The 13,195-nt window shown below is 38.4% G+C and overlaps 1 long non-coding RNA gene across 1 annotated transcript in view; it reads right to left on the reverse strand.

Annotated features, from left to right (window-relative positions):
• Positions 1-244: 244 nt before the first annotated feature.
• The window catches only part of LOC124878963, a 77,914-nt gene continuing 64,963 nt past the window's right edge, over positions 245-13,195 (reverse strand). Inside the window, exons 3-5 of the long non-coding RNA XR_007040914.1 lie at positions 12,074-12,199; positions 700-788; positions 245-545 (exon numbers count right to left, since the gene is read on the reverse strand). This is a non-coding gene — a long non-coding RNA (uncharacterized LOC124878963). The remainder of the gene's footprint in view (positions 546-699; positions 789-12,073; positions 12,200-13,195) is intronic.

The raw sequence follows: 13,195 nt of genomic DNA on the forward strand, positions 1-13,195 counted from the left end.
CTCTCTTTTTATCTTGCTTTTTCACTCCTCTCTCTTTGTCACAAACATGCACACACCTTTTCCCCACCTGTATCACCAAAGACTAGAGGAATTAAAGACCCCAGACAATTCACAAAGAAATGAGGCATTTCCTTTAGCTGGATTCCAGCAGATGGCTGATTTATTTCAATACAGTGGGCAAAGAATTAACAACAAAATGGATGAAGTCCTATTTGTATTGTTTAAAGAAATAAAACTAAACAACAAAGAAGTAGCGTAAACAGCTTAATTGTTTCCAATTTATACAGTCAGTTTGATTGATTATTCCTTTAGCTCGTTATGTTAAGACTACTCAAAATTATTTTTCACAAGTATAATTTAAAGTTTAAATATACATTCTTATATATAGGTTTAATTAATACATGCTCCAAATATATGAATAAAAATGTGAAGGTCAACAAAATATGTATAGCAATTTGCAAAATGAATCCCCACTTTGTCAACCACAAACTTCAATGTATTTTATTGGGATTTCACCTGATGAACCAGCATAAAACAGTGCATAACTGTGAAATGGAAGAAAAAAGATACTTGGTTTTTATTTTTTTATAAACAAAGAATGTTCTGATACCCCTAAATAAAACCCTGTAAAACCAACTGCATTCAGATGTTGCCTCTGTAGTCTAGTGTACAAAAACACATCAGATTTGACCTACTTACCTGCTCTACTCCAGGCCACTTGAACATATCCTTGACAGAGCATAGGTCTGGTCATAACCTCTCATCCCACACAGGTGGTGTCTTGGAATCTTCAGAAAAACAGTTATAAGTGTTATACTGGAAATGTTTGATCTAAATACCTGTTAATATGTCAAAGTTTCTCTTATAGGAACATTTTATTTTCTAATTTTGAAATTGACAAAGCTTCAAAATAGCTAGTTAATAGCTAGTCATAACTTTAAATAAAATGTTTTTAAGAAAAAAAATCTTAATATCTTGAAAAGGATGAATGTGTATTTGCAAGACTCAATGTAAAAACAACCCCATGTTAGGATAGTATTTTCAATGTCTCACGTTTTTCACATCTCATGGAGCACTGTTTAATCCATCATACAAAAATTTGTAGTGTGGCCCAACAGCAAACCTACCAGGATATGGTCTTCCTCCTTAACTGACAAGCTGAGCAAGGAGAGCATTAATCAAAAGAGCCAGCCAAGAGGCACAGGGTAATTCTGGAGTAGCTGCAGGGATCCTCAACTCAGAGCCACAATCTGTTGACATGGCAATTAACATTTATGAACTCCTTAAATCTGACCTTTTGGGATGAGTGAAAAGCCATAAGAAGTCCCACCTTAATTTGGCACAAGCCATGTAGTGGACCCAAATATGAGAGTGTGTGAGTATAAGTTATGTGAGACCGTATACTGATCAGATGAGAACAGAATATTTGCTCTATTTATGTAATACAGTGTGTGGTGGAAAATTAGCACTTCATATTACCCTGAACACATCATGCCCACCATGAAACGTGGTGGTATCAACAGCATGCTGCAGGGATGGTTTGATTCCATATGACACAAGAAAGCTGGTTAGAGTGGATATGAGACAGACAGACAGACAGACAGACAGACAGACAGACAGACAGACAGACAGACAGACAGACAGACAGACAGACAGACAGACAGACAGACAGACAGACAGACAGACAGACAGACAGATAGATAGATAGATAGATAGATAGATAGATAGATAGATAGATAGATAGATAGATAGATAGATAGATAGATAGATAGATAGATAGATAGATAGATAGATAGATAGATAGATAGATAGATAGATAGATAGATAGATAGATAGATAGATAGATAGATAGATAGATAGATAGATAGATAGATAGATAGATAGATAGATAGATAGATAGATAGATAGATAGATAGATAGATAGATGATAGATAGATAGATAGATAGAGTCAAACAAAGAGCAATCTTGGAATAAAACCTGTTAGTGCCTGGAAAAGACTCGAACTGTGATGGAGGTTCACCTTCCAGTAGGACAACAAACCCAGACATACAAGCAGAGCTGCAAAAGAACAGTTTAGATCAAAGCATATTTATGTGTTATAATGGCCCAAAGTCCAAAATTAAATTGAAACAAAACTCTGTGACAAGACTTCAAAAGTGATATGCATAGAAACTTCAACTAATCTCATTGAGCTTAAGCTGTTTTGCGAAGAGGTATGGAAGACAATTTTAGTCCCATAGTCTAAGCCAAAGGTTATTCTACAAAGTACTAACACAGGGGAGCTGAACACAAATGTGTGCAACACCTTTCATGTTTTAATTCATAAAAAAGTTAATGTCATATTTTTGTGTTGTCTATCTCAGAAATTAAAGTTAGCAAACTCACACATTTTCAAAGCTTAAATTGGTACTGAATCAACACCATGATAATACATCTAAAGATATTAGCTTTCCCAGTGAGCTTTTAAAACAGATCTTGTTTGCAAGATAGGAAAAATCAGAAGAGCAAGTGAAAAAATGACAGTCTTGGCTATCTGATGTATTGGTCACTTCATCTCCTAACTGGTTCTCCCTCACCATGCCCATCATTTGTCACTGCCAACACGAGCTCATGTCTCACTCTCCTGAGGAATTGTGCTCGTGAGCGTGTTCATACCCATCACGGTTGCTGAGCCTGAGACAGATGGGCCGACACCCACATGTGTTTGCTCTCTGTTAGAAGGCTCTGCCAAGAGGTTTGAACCCGCATGCCTCTGAGGGGAACCTTTCTCTCAAAGTGGCCACCAGGTTGCTAGCTCAGAACCCTGACCTTGTGTTTGTTTCAAACTGCCATGTGGTGGTTAAAGCAGCTGCACATAGAAGAAGTTGGGATATAACAGAAAGGAGCTGGATACACTCAGGAGAAAAACACAAAGGAAGTGAAAGCACCTTTTTACCTCTTTCAGACCTTTTAATTCACTTATGTAACAAACCTGTCTAACCTTTTGCAGTCTGTGCTGCTTGATTTACCCATCATCCTCTGTACTTGTCCATTAAATATCATACAGTGACCTAAATACTCTGACAGCTCAATCAGTCAAAAGGCAGTGCCACAAGGTAAAACACAGCTTTCTAAAATGCCTGCTTAGGTTAAAGTTAAGTGGAACTTCTTGTCCCAGTTTGGGAGATGACATTTTCCTTATTCTGTTTTGTTTTTTGTTTTTTTGCTTTGGATATCAGCAGATAATGAACAAAAGAGAGCAAACTCTTGGTGAAGAGCTAAAGTGGCCTGCAGAGCCACTGTCCAGAGGGGAGAGTTGTTTTGTTTGATGGTAGTTGTGTTCATAGCCCCGCGGCTTGCAATGAGTTCAACATCTGCTCCTGTCACACTCAGGGACGAGTGGCAGAGCATTGTGGCGTACTGTGAGGCCGCTCACAGCACACACAAGTACAGCCATGGTGAGAAAGAAAAAACAACTTCTACATTACATACTTTGTATATATCTAGGATTTATTTGAGTTGCACTTATTATGTAAAAATATTTACATTGACTATATACACCAATCAGGCATAACATTATGACAGATGGAGAGAAGAACACTTATCTCTTTATCATGACACTATTAGTGGTTGGGAAATATTAGTCAGCAGTGAACCTTTTGTTCTCCAAGCCGATGTCTTGAATACTGTTGATGAATTTGATATACATTGATGGGGACCAAATTGTGATCTATGCATGAGTGGCTCAGAGCATCTGCAAACCCACAGCTCCTGTGGAGGTTTCCCAGTCTGCAGTGCTTAGTATCCAAGTAATCCAGTGTATGAACAGTGGTGAAATGGCCAGAGGAGACATTAGTGCATTTGGTGAGCAAAGGTTGTTCCATTAACTATCTAACAGGTGTGCTAGTTTAACTTAAATTCCTGAAGAAGTAACTTGCTTTGATTGGCAAGGTGTCAGTCCATTGCAATTTGTTAGTAAAGGACTGCAACCACTCAGGGAGTCCTTGCAGTCTCCTGTTCACTGACCAAAGAACCAACAATGGGCAGGAGTATCTGAACTGGACCATGCTGAATGATGTTTGAAATGTTCTTCTGGAAAACATTGGGTCCTGCCATTTTTGTGGATACTGGTTTGATATGTGTGGCTGACCAAAGTGATGCTGCAGATGTACATATTATTATTATTATAAAAACCGTGTTCCCTGATGTGTCTTTCAGCACGATTATGCACCCTGCTAAAAAGTATAGATTTCCCAGGTCTCAGTCCAATCGAGCAACTGTAGGTTGTGCTGGACAAATACGTTTTATGCATGCTGCCTCCATCTCACAGCCTATAGTACTTAATGATCTGATGCTAACATCTTGGTGCCAGATACCACAACACATCTTTGGGCTCTAGTGGAGTCCGTGCCTCAATGGGTCAGGACTGCTTTAGCACCAAAAGGAGGAATAACACATTATTAGTCAGGTTGTCATAATGTTATGCCAGATTCTTGGACGTAGACAATGCAACAAATACTTCGTCTGAATATTTACCACATGAAGAAAACTTAATATGTCCTTGGAAGCTTTGAATAGTAGGATGTAACTTGTGATGCAGTGCTTACAATTACATTTAAACTATTTGACATTTTATATGTTTTAACATTTTTTTATCACCAAATACATCATATATGTAAAGAGTCAATAGCCATTCTTTGCCCTATTAGTGCTTTGAGTTACTCACAATTTATTTACTTCTGTTTATCCCCTGCTTTTTGGAAATTGACAACAGATTCTCTATTGAGTTAAATTCTAGGTAGTTTCCTGGTAATGGGTCCGAAATTTAAACTCTGTAAATGTAAAACTCTGTGAATCCCTTTTGTATTGTGACATTGTGTAAAATACTTCTGAGAGCCCACACATGGATATACTCAGGATGTTTTACTGTTGACCTGACACAGAACTTATCGTAGTGCTAACCTTTAGTTCCTCAGACAAGCGATTTTCCAGATGACCCGAACAGGACCTTTCTTTTGTTGTTTATCCCTGCAGTTTCAGTCTTTTCATGATGTTTTTTTTTGGACTCCCCTTTGTGCATGCAAAATGCCTACAACCACTTACTGGCAATGTTGTACAAACTCTGCACTGTTGTGTCAATTACTGAACGCTCTTGGGTACTTCCAGTACCTCTCCTCTTTGAGCTCTATTGTTAAGAAAAAAACCTTTTGGGCATGCAAAAATAGATTCTTACTCATTGTTACTAGAAAGAACAAAGATAACTTACGTTTTAGTACAGTTAAAAAACTTACACAGAGTCATATCTCTGTCAAGCCATCAATTTCCTCAGCAGTGATGACTTAATGGGCTTTGTAAATACAACTGATTCTGTTATAAATAATTTTTTTAGCATCTTTCCAAACATCGGAAATAGGTCTTCAGTAAGTTTGGACTGTTTTGATCCAGTTGAGCTTTCTGACTTTTCATCAATCTTAGCTTCATCTAGACCTTTAACTTATATGTTAGACCCAATCCCAATCAATTTTTTAAGGCAGTGTTCTTTTGATTATTGTTCCCATTTTCAATATGATTAATCTATCCTTAGTTAATGGATATGTACCACTGGCTTTTGAGTTTACTCTAATAATATTTACTAACAACACCTTTTCTTGCTCAAGTTGCCTTAATGAATAACAGGTCGATATCTAATCTTCCTTTGTTACCTAAAATTCTTGAAAAAAAAGCTAATCAAGTGTGTGAGCATGTATACAATAATGATCTGTTTGAAGATTTTCAGTCAGGTTTCAGAGCTCATCATAACACTGAAACAGCAATGGTGAAAGTCACTAATGATATTCTCCTGACCTCAGACAATGGACTTGTGTCTATACTGGTTCTGTTAGATCTTAGTGCTGCATTAGATACAGTTGATCACAATACGAGCTGTAGGGATCAGGGGGACAGCAGGACTAGGCTGGTTTGAATCTTATTTGTCTGACAGATTCCAGTTCATGTAAATGTTGAATCATCTTCAAACTCCAGGGTTACTTGTGGGGTAGCACACAGTTCAGATCTTGGACAACTGTCTTTACTATATATATGCTTCTAATAGGTAAAATTATCAGACAGCAGTAAATAAATTTTATTGTAATGCTAATGATACTCAACTTTATTTTCAATAAGACCAAGCTTAAAACTGTACTTTTTGATAAAGCATATAGTTAGAGTGGTAAGTTTATTCTGAGCTATCTCATCTTAGACTGCTGGAGGAAATGCTGATCACTTATCCCCATTATTTTCCACTCTCCTATTACTCTCCAATTATGTATTATCAACAGGTATTGTTGCCAAATGGCCACTGAGCCTGTCATAGTTTGGAGCAGTGGGTGTGTCCAAGGCAGCTGGTTGATGTTACTCCTTAGAGTGATCTCATCTGCTGCCCAGGTTTATAAGGACCTGCGTGACGATTACTCCACGCCTGACTGTCAACCTTTACTGGTAGAATCAAGTCAAACATTCAGTCTCTGTGTTCCCTTTGAAATATCTCAAGTGTTTCTGTTCTCTGCGTTTTCTAAGAGCAGTCCTGGAGAATGCCTTATCTGATCTGAATCCTCGAGCCCTTAGATTCCAAAGGATTTGGAATCCCCTCTCCTTAAAGCCAGAATCGGTTATATATAAATAAACTGAATTGAATTAAATCTGATCACTCTCCACAATAATCTAACAACGTGATGCTCATACAAAACTGAATTACAAAGACCATTAAACACAAAAAATACAATAAAAGGTATTTTAATCTAAAACCAATAGAAATACTGAAACTCACTCAAAGTATGGTAGGAAAAATTCATTGCATCAGACACCTGAATAATTAAAGCAGACTTGAAATGGCCCTGGGTTGAAACAATGTCCAGCAGGCTCGGACAGATTGTACCTAAAAAGACTTTTATTTTCCAAATGAAATTTGCACCATCTTTATTCTGAGCTCTCACAAACGTTTCTTCAAGCTGGCATTTGAAGACTTTGTTTTTACTGAGCTGACAAATATGAAGTAATTCAAATTTGGTTATCTTGCCCGTTTTTGCGTCAGCTCAGATGAATGTGGTGTTTGTGGCGATGGACTCAAAGGCTGGAGAGGCAGTGTTTAAAAAGAAAGTCGAAGGCGTGCGTTCAAACAGACAGACCCGCAGCCAGTTCAGTCACTGCAGGAGCAGCAGAGCAATGAAACAAAACACAATTTATTATGCATGATGAGTGTGGACAGTGTGTTGTTTTTTACTCTCTTTGTCAGGTACAGCTGTCCTTGGCTTGCCAAGTTAGTACCTTTACGTTTTATAAACACCTTTGTTTCACACTGGTGTAATGGCTTAACAACAACATTTAAACTACTGTTGTATGAAAGAGATGACTGAAACACAATGCCTTCTACCTAGAGGACCTGTAAAAACGTTTAATTGCCCTGGGACTAGGTAACATTTTGTCATGTTACATTCACAAACATCTGCGTATTTCATTGGCATTATGTGTGATACATCAACTCAAAGTACTGTATAATGATGAAGCTTATTTGTGAAAACTGTATTTGGATAGGAACACATAAACACAAGTATTCCTAAATAAAAACCACTGGTGTCCAAACGTTTGCCACACATGCAATATTTTAATGAAACTAACAAAGTAGTCTCAGGAAAGCTATCTTTGTATCATAGGTCCATCTTTATTCCCAGCTTCTCTATCTCTGCCAAAGAGACGTGTCCCCACAGCATAGTGATGCCAACACCAGTCATGTTTTTGAAGGTTTGACTCAACCCAAAAGGAAAAATTACTCTGAAAACCATAACTTTTGATTAATTTTGAATTTATATATATCCTGCCGGAACCCAGAGATCAGAGCTGTAGTTCAGGATTCAAACATCCAGTTACCTACTCTTTGTGAAATGACCTCTTTTGTGGGACAGTAGACTCTAAAGTTTGAAAATCTGAAATGCTTGGGGCAATAAAGGCATGAAATAAGTAAACATGAGTTTCGTGATGTGTGAGGGGCTTGTATGTAATGGCAGACAATGTAAACAATAATATGTTGTTGCTTCTGTCGACTGATTTTCAACATAACAATAAAAAACGATGAAGTATTAGGCAGAGGTGGACAATTCAGGTCCAGAAAGTAAAAACCCTGCTTAGATTTCCTCCATCCTGTTCTCTTAACCAGGTGATTAGTTACTGTCTATGTTGTGGAGATGGAAATGTAAAGGGTGGGAACTAATCTCTGTATTAGAACTAAAAACCTGTTACTTTAGCCTATCTCCACTGAAGGACACTTTCCTTTAATGGTTTTCTATATAAATTTGATAATTACTGATCAGCATCCAACTCATGTATTTGTTTGCCTTTTCTGGTGTGATATTTGACCAACAGATTTGTGGTTCAAGCTTTTATTGCACTAAGTAGCACAGAAGTTTAATTGACTGCTATTTAAACCGTAGCATTCCTTCTACATTCCCTCTAAAGGTGGTCATTTGTGGGTCAAGAAATGACAGGATGTCAAATCCATCTATGATCTGAAAAAGGGTAAGCAGGATGGTATTTTGAGTATTTCATTTAATGTGTGGAAACATCTGAAGACTGAATAGGTGCTAATGTTTCCAAGGTGGCTAAAATTGTGGACATAAGGGTAAGTGGTGATGATTGGTGACCCATGAGCTATCTGGTGGTGTGCTATTGCATTAAGAGGAGCTTGGGGGAGAGCACAAAGGCAGGTTAACTGTGGAAGTAAGAGCAGAGACAAAGAATCAGTGGAAGTTGCTAGTGGAGATCAGCAATGATGTGATTGAGTAGGGCAATGTTGGCATGACAAGTGAGTAGGATGACACTTCTGGAGATTTATCCAGAGAAGACAAGAGGTATGTCCTGGTAGAAGCAAGGAAGTAAGAGCATGAGATTAATTGACTAATAGGTGTAAAGACTGAATCCTGCTGATCTTTTCATGCAACCAGCTTGTCTATGAATAAAAGACATTGACATTTGCAGCTCAAACGTCATAAAAAGTGAAAAAGGGGTATGAGTAATTTTGTAAGGAGCCTGTATTCTAAAAAAACATGATGTCATCACCACACAGGAAAAATAACCACATGGCAGTGTGGAATAATGTCTCAGTAAACAGGACAAGGAGTAAGCAGAGCCAGAGTGTAAACAAGCAGGTGGATAGGGAATGTAGTGATTTCCAGGAGCGTCTTTGTCCACGGTGTTTCTGCATCTGTCAATTAGGCAAGATCCTGCAAGGATAGCAAACAAGAAGGGAGAACCTGGGTAAAGGTGGTTTCCGTGGCAACTGCTGCTTACTAAAACACTTTCCCAGCTGTACGCATTTCACCTGTGCCTGTGCCTTGCAGGGATGGTTTGCACTGCACAGCCAAAAAAGATTTCCTGCCGAGTGGTAACAAAGGAAGGAGAAGCCTGATGCATGGTAGTGGAACTGCAGAGAGGACGGGAGTGACAGGCTCTCCCTGTGACTGTGAAGGTGTCAGTGAGGAGAGAACTAAGGCAAAAAAGGAGCATATGATTATGGAGGGGGATTCATCAGCGGCTGTTTCAAGAGCATCATCCATGATGGTAGTTGGAGTTGCAAAATCACTTCTCACTTCCTCACCAGGTTCCATTTATTAAAGGAAATGTTATTTAATACACTGCTGTACAGGCAAAAATCAATGCAAACCTGCTGAAGGTTCCAACAGCAGCATAAACTTTAAATGCTCCCCCTGGGTCACTAATTACCGGGAAAAAATCTTTCATGCTCCACCTGTCAGATTTATAAGATATTATTTCTTCATTTGCCAGACCTTTGTGTCATTTGTTGGCCTGTTTGTGTACGCATGAAGTACTGAAGCATGCACGTGCGGGCAGATGGCGCTTCAGCCAATTAGAAAAGCCAAGAGGAAAGAGGAGCCATTAGCAAGCAATTACCTCTGATTGCTTCAGCATTGTTTTGCTCAGGCTGCGGCGCTCTGTGAAATCACCAAATGTATTTGGGCTTCTCTACTGTCACCATCGCTGTTCTCGACCTGGAGGCAAAACAGTCCACAGAATATCTGCTGTTTTCACCACCTTTTCCATGTCTCCTGAGATATCCCTCCTCACACTGCATTTGCATGAGCCAGTTTTGCCACCTCCCCCTCTTTGACTCTTTATGTGTCTACCTTTTCACTTAATGCTACCTCAGCAAGTCAATTTTTCCCACCTGTCTGCTACGGTAACTAATTGTGTGTCTTATTTCATTTCTACAATTTGTCACAGCTAAATAAAAATTGCCCACATCCACTTACAGGCAGTTTGTTGCAATATAGGTGCAGTACCTTGTAAAAGTATTAAATCTACTTGAATTTTTCATTCACCAATTGGTAACAACTACGAATTACAAAGTATTTTATGATAGATAGACCGTGTTTTCCATCGAATCAGCAACCTGTCCATTTTTCTAAACATATATTAGATGACGGTAATATTGTTGGTGGGGTATTTTTTTGACCAGAAAAAGTCATTTGAAACTATGAACCATAGCATGTATTGAAACTATGTCAAGCTGTTACAATGCAAATCTCCTCTAATCTGGGGATCGTGTGTTCAGGGTGATGTAAAGTGTTTTCTTTACCCCATGGCATTTTGCATGGCTGTTCCATTTTAGTCTAATCAGACCGGAGCACCTTCTAAATGTTTTATGTGTTCCCTACATGGTTTGCTACAAACTGCAATCTGGACCTCTGAATGCTTTCTTTCAACAACAGATTTGTATATGACTCATGGTTGTCCTGACAACAGATTTTTCCACCTGAGCTGTGCATCTCTGTAGCTTCTCCAGAGTTACCTTGGGCCTCTTTATTGGCTCTGTGATCAATGAACTACTATTCCAGCCTGTCATTTTCGGTGGGCGGCCATGCCTTGGTAGGTTTGCAGTTGATGGGTTTAACAGTTCCATGATATAGTTGGGAGATTGTTTTCTAACCTTTATTTGTAAATTCTTGAAAAATCACACATCATTTATTTCAATTTCACAATTATGCACAACTTTTCTGTTGGTTTGTCACATTAAATCCCAGTAAAATACCTTGAAGTATGTGTCGGAAAAGTGACAAGTGGTGATAACATTCAAGGTGTATCAATATTTTTGCCTGGCACTGCATTTCGCTAGCAGAGCTTGATTACACAGCGTGTTCTTCATTGTATGATGTTATTACTGTTGAAAAATAAAACCCATTACATTTACCCCCAGAGCTGTCACTAATCAGTCTAATCAGCCTTTTTGATGAGAAATCCCATCATACCTTGAGTTCCTTCTTTGTTTTCACTTGCATCACACTTCGATTAGTAATGAGCTTCACAATTTCCATTTCTGCTGCTGCTCCTGCATCAAACCTGAATCAGTTTGAATTAAATGTGTATCAAAGTTAATTTACAATGGAACTAAATGGTATACGCGTGAGGGCTCCAGATTTGAGTTGCATATAAAGGCAATGTGTGCAAAGCGATTTATACTCTCATTTGTAAAAATCTAGTCATTGGGTAAAAGATTGCATTTATCATTGCTATAGCTTGGATCAATAACACGCTTGTGAGGCAAGGGGTTAGGCAGCAAGGCCACGCTATGATAAATTGCAGAAATATATGAAAGTACAGAAGGTCTTATTGGGGAAAAAAGAAAGATTAATATCTGCAGCTGTGTGATTTGACTGATTCTTTCATATTCAGTGCAAGTGTATTATTTATAAATATTAGCAAAGGCCTGGGAACATTTCATACTAGAGTTCCCCTTAAAGTTCATACTTCTATTTAAATATGAGTGCAGCCTTGGTGGCTTGTGAGGAATTTGTGTGATATCAAAAGTTTAACGGTACCTCTGAGTGTGCGCCCGTATATGTCAGGCCTTGGCTGCAGCATGGATCTTTTTACGCATCAAGAGCAGGAGACGACGGGGCGCCTCACTTCTGGGGTAAAATAGGGATGCTCAACAACAAGCTGCCTTTTTGCTTTCTGTACTCTGTCCCTATTTCTGTTTCTCGCTACCATATCCCTTCCCCACCCCTTGCTTTTTTCCCTTTCATGCATTCCATCTCCCCATCTCACCACATTTGCCTCACAGCAGGGAGGGAGTAAAGTGTTGATTGGTGGCATGCTGGAAAATGTCTGTAGATTGGAGGCAACCTGTGGATCGGATTCCATGTTGAGCCCACAACCAAATTTCGGCTGGGTCTGGAAAGAGCAAAAGAGATAGACAGATGACAAGTGGTTAATTGACCAAAAGCAAATAAATCCAAAAAAATGTTATCGAACAGAGGAAACATTTCAAGATTGTCCCTAATGATGCTTCATCGGTAAATAGCCACACTTTAAAGTTTTGGAACAGAGCCACCTGTTCCAGCTTACAATCTTCTCTTTCCCAATAGAGCTATGAAAAAGTATTTGTTCTCTTGTGTTTTTTGTCATGCTTAAATGTTTTAGTTCATCAAACAAATTTTAATATCAGACAAAGACAACTTGCGTAAAAACAAAATTAAGTTTTCCCAAGATAGTTTCACTTTTCAAAGGGGAAAAACTATCCTAACCCACCAGGCCCCATGTGAAAACACAATTTCCCCTTTGTTAATTTTGTATACACCTAAATGTCAGAATTTTAAATATTGCAGCTGTCATGAGTTTGAGTCCCAGCCTACTGCTGCATGTCTTCCCCTCTTTCTCCACCCCATTCTCTGTCGGTAAACTTACAAAATAAAAGCCACTAGTATGGAGGACCGATCCTGACAAAATTAAAAATAAAAGCAGAAATATATATATTTTGTCTTTCCTTTTACTTACACATGCGTTTTCATCAAGAAATGTAAATGTTTTATTTTTCCTTTTCCTTACACATGCGTTTTCATCAAGAAATATATATATATATATATATATATATATTGTTTTTCCTTTTCCTTAAACATGCGTTTTCATCAAGAAATGTAAATGTTTTCTTTTTCGTTTTCATTAGACATGTGTTTTCATCAAGAAATGTAAATGTTTTCTTTTTCCTTTTCCTTACACATGCCTTTTTTCTTTTGACATTTCCTCATCTCTCTTTTTCCTTTACCGTATTCATTTCTGCTTCATTATGCAAATGAGGAGGGCTGCCTACTTCTCTCCAGCTCCTCTCCTATTGGTCAATATACAGGAAGGAGGAGGATCCATGTGCAGGCCGAGGGTGTGTCCCAATTC

Source organism: Girardinichthys multiradiatus, chromosome 13 (genome assembly GCF_021462225.1).
Source record: "Girardinichthys multiradiatus isolate DD_20200921_A chromosome 13, DD_fGirMul_XY1, whole genome shotgun sequence".
In the NCBI taxonomy this organism is placed as follows: Eukaryota; Metazoa; Chordata; class Actinopteri; order Cyprinodontiformes; family Goodeidae; genus Girardinichthys; species Girardinichthys multiradiatus.